The sequence below is a fragment of the Anoplophora glabripennis genome, unplaced genomic scaffold (assembly GCF_000390285.2).
Source record: "Anoplophora glabripennis isolate ALB-LARVAE unplaced genomic scaffold, Agla_2.0 scaffold76, whole genome shotgun sequence".
Classification (NCBI taxonomy): domain Eukaryota; kingdom Metazoa; phylum Arthropoda; class Insecta; order Coleoptera; family Cerambycidae; genus Anoplophora; species Anoplophora glabripennis.
This window is the reverse complement of record NW_019416218.1, coordinates 777,497-781,090: the sequence shown is the minus strand read 5'-3', so window position 1 is coordinate 781,090 and position 3,594 is coordinate 777,497. Positions and strand designations below refer to the sequence as shown.

At 28.9% G+C, this 3,594-nt stretch overlaps 1 long non-coding RNA gene across 1 annotated transcript; it reads left to right on the top strand.

Moving 5' to 3' along the window:
- The first annotated feature begins 2,369 nt into the window (after positions 1 to 2,369).
- On the top strand, positions 2,370 to 3,292 carry LOC108906894. The gene is made up of 4 exons (XR_001964308.1): positions 2,370 to 2,560; positions 2,615 to 2,720; positions 2,870 to 3,121; positions 3,189 to 3,292. It is a non-coding gene; the product is annotated as an uncharacterized LOC108906894 (long non-coding RNA).
- The last annotated feature ends 302 nt before the right edge of the window (positions 3,293 to 3,594 follow it).

The window sequence follows — 3,594 nt, the reverse complement described above, 5'->3', positions numbered from 1 at the left end:
TACCTTATATATATATTTGTCAAATGGCATTTTAAAGGACATTTTATAAGACCTTTAATTTATCCCCTAATTCTATACATTATACATCCCCTTGTTTATCTAGAGGACAATTTTCAAAATATATTCATTCGCTTTAGTGAAATATCGAAAAGAGTAAATAGTGGCAGTTTCTAGGACTATTCTAATTAAAGAACTAATGTAAGGTTTCAGGACATTTATACACAAATCTAAATTCTTATAAGTTCTCTCTCCTCATAGCAATCTAAATTAAAACAACAAAATAGTAGTTCCATATATCTTCACTAGTAGAAGAAAATTATTTATAACGCTATTCTAGTGGAATAAATAAAATCGTAGCATTTTTACTCTTCACAAACGGTAATTTGGAGCTGATAAAAATTTATTTACTTTTTTTAGAATAGTAGGTACTTACCTATGAATAAATATCTACCCAAAAGGAAAAGTCTAATAATCTTTCAGATCAAAGTAACTCTGTGACTCTCTGTGGACTTTGAACTAAAATGTGATTTCATTTAGAAACAAGAGAAATTGAAATTTAAGTGAGAAGATAAATTATGAAAAAGTAATTTTTATAATGCAATAGGTATAGTTTTATCAATCGGCAGTTATTAGAACATTTTCAGAGATATACCGGCAGTTGGTAGGACACATGGCAGTTTTGGGGTCAGTTACATTTTTTATCTATTGGTTATTTCGGGGACATGTCCTGAAATATGCCTTTACTATAGTAAAATTTTCTAGTAGGTAGGTAATAATTTTTACAATTCAATTAATTATGTGCAATCCTACGTTTACGTAAAACTTGAACACTTTTAATGTAAACTAAATTCCTCTGTTAGATATTTAAATTGTGAAGACAAGTGGTTAAAGTATCTACAAGTAAGGCATGCTTCGAATGCATCTGTTTTGATTGCTATTTCGAAAAAAAAAATTATATTTGCAATTACCTACTGTTGCCAAAAATATTATTCTTATGTAATAATTAATTATTAAGAAATTGTAATAACTTTAATACTTTAATTAAAACTATTATTAATGTGGCAAAGTATATCTGTGTCTCAATATTTTATTCATGTAAATTTAAATTTAAGTTTGACTAGGTCCAAGATTTGTACAAACTTTACTTGTGGTTTACTGTGAGTTTTATGGGTGACAGGGTGACACGCAAAGGAAGAAATTAATTGTTCGCATCAACTTTCTACAAATTTATTAAAACAGATATATTTTCGGTTCGCTATTTTTAAGCTAATATTGATCTATAAAATGAGGAGTACTACTATAGGAGTTATTCATTCCAACTCTATTAGCAAAGGTCAGTGAACGTACTCCGGTGTAGAGACGAGAGACCATGGATAGATACTACATAACCAAATTAGAGGGCGTTAGTGTCCCATATACACCGAAATAGTGGAGAGAATATAAAGAAAGTGGCAGTTTGAATTAAAAATCAATCTTGCCGTATTTGTGATGTTAAAAATTTTAAAATAAATAATGTAGGTTACTTTGTATTAGATAAATAAATCAATAAATAATAATGAAAATATGTCAGTGTACAAGGAATACTAGCGACCCTAACGGTAAAAACAATAAGTAATTTCTACTATTGACGAATTGTCCGAAATTTTGTGCTCCTTGTCTAGTGCAGTGTTGCCAGATTTGCAGATTTTTCTGCAAAATGCAGAATTCTACAACAAAATTTGGCAATTTGCAGAATTGCAGATTTTTTCATTGTCACGGTCAATTTTGCAGAATTCAGTTGGACAAGGGCACATCTGATACTTTATTTAATAAAAAAGGTTTTAAATAAAATTTTAAATTAGAACGGTGAATAAGGTGATTTTATGACCATCCCTTCTATGTAATTACAATTTTGCAGTAGTCACTTAATTCATAGTGACTCTATTTTGCAACTTCTTTCAGTCTTCTAGCGCATGTCAAATACGATACAAAAACAATACTATTACTGCAAGAGGGTAAGTATAAGATAGTACTACTCTAAACTATAATAAATTCCACCAATAATAAATATAATTTTTTTTTAGTTATATAAAAAAGTAATAAGTATATTTTTTTCTGTTAGACTCTTATATATTGTATTTTTGTTATTTTTTATAAATAATGGTTTATTAAAAAAATTTATATGTACTTGCAATGCTCCATCAAAATATAAGTATAGTTAATTTCGAAAAAAAATACACTTGGACCAATCACGAAACCCGCCACTGATTAAGTTGGAATATGCAAAAAATTTATTTGATTTGTAGAATTTTCAACCAATCTGGTAGTCATCTGGCAACACTGGCTCTAGAACTCTAGACTATTTAGAAGGGGGTTGATTGACCCAGAAACAAATCTACAGTATAATATAAATTATCAATCGTAAATTTAATTATAACTATCTGTTGAACAGATTAAATAATATAATATAATTAAATTTATGAGTGATAATTTATATTATACCTAGTGTAGATTTGTTTCTGGATCAACCAACCCCCTTCTCATCCAAAGGTATATCTTCATTTACACAACCTTAAGATTAGTAAGTATATAAAACATTTTTTTCAGTTATAAATATCTAAATAACTGTCCGCAGGTATCAACCGAGGGAATAGATTCAGATTAAATAGATACACCTATTGTTCCATTAACCTGATCAAGGTAAAAAAAAAAAAACAAAAAGTAACTGCTAATTGGACTAGGTGAGTACATTCTTATATATCCAGCCAATATAGGCAAAGTTTCTAGTTGAAGTAACTTAACAATTAACTTAGTCCGCTAGATACTTAACAATTTTGGCTGTACACAATAGAAAGTGGAAGTGATAATGAATGATAACTAGGCATTAAAGATTTCAGGTTTTATTCTGGGAATTTCTGTCTAAATTGCGTAATTAGATACTTCAAAAAGCAACTACTTGGTCTTCACCGCAACCTTGACATGGTAGGTGACAATTTGGATTCTGAACATGACTGTCACATTGGAAAGTCTTTTCGTTCAACTGGTATCAATCCTTGACATTTGATACTTTTGATGGAAGGATTTTTTCTGCATGGTTTTGGAAATAGGTGGAAGCAGGCAAAGAATATCCAACGATATAACGGTAAGTACCTACTTATAGCACAGAATATATGCTACAGAAATATTTATTAATACCTATTTTGTTTTAGGACAAAGATGCTAGCTAGGCTCGGTTGCAAATTTAAATCTATTTATGTTTAAACTAATTAAAATATATACATTTTTATACATCCTTAATAGCTTTATTATTTTATTTTTATTGAATTATTTATCCCTTTGTTGATACTGTAAACAAAGAAATCTGCTTCAGTTTTAGATATCCATTTTAACCTTAGGAATTTCTCATTAAGCCGAGCCCCATTATTATGAATTTGAGATATTAAATTTAGAATTTGGTAGGTAGGTTACAAACTAGGTAGTCAAATGTTCTTTTGCAAATACTAGAGTAATAAATGTTTGTATTTGTTTTTAATTTATAGATAAACTGCAAACTTAGTTAATATTTATTATCGGTCTATAGCGACAGAAAACTTCCTGAAACAGGAAAAGATTGGA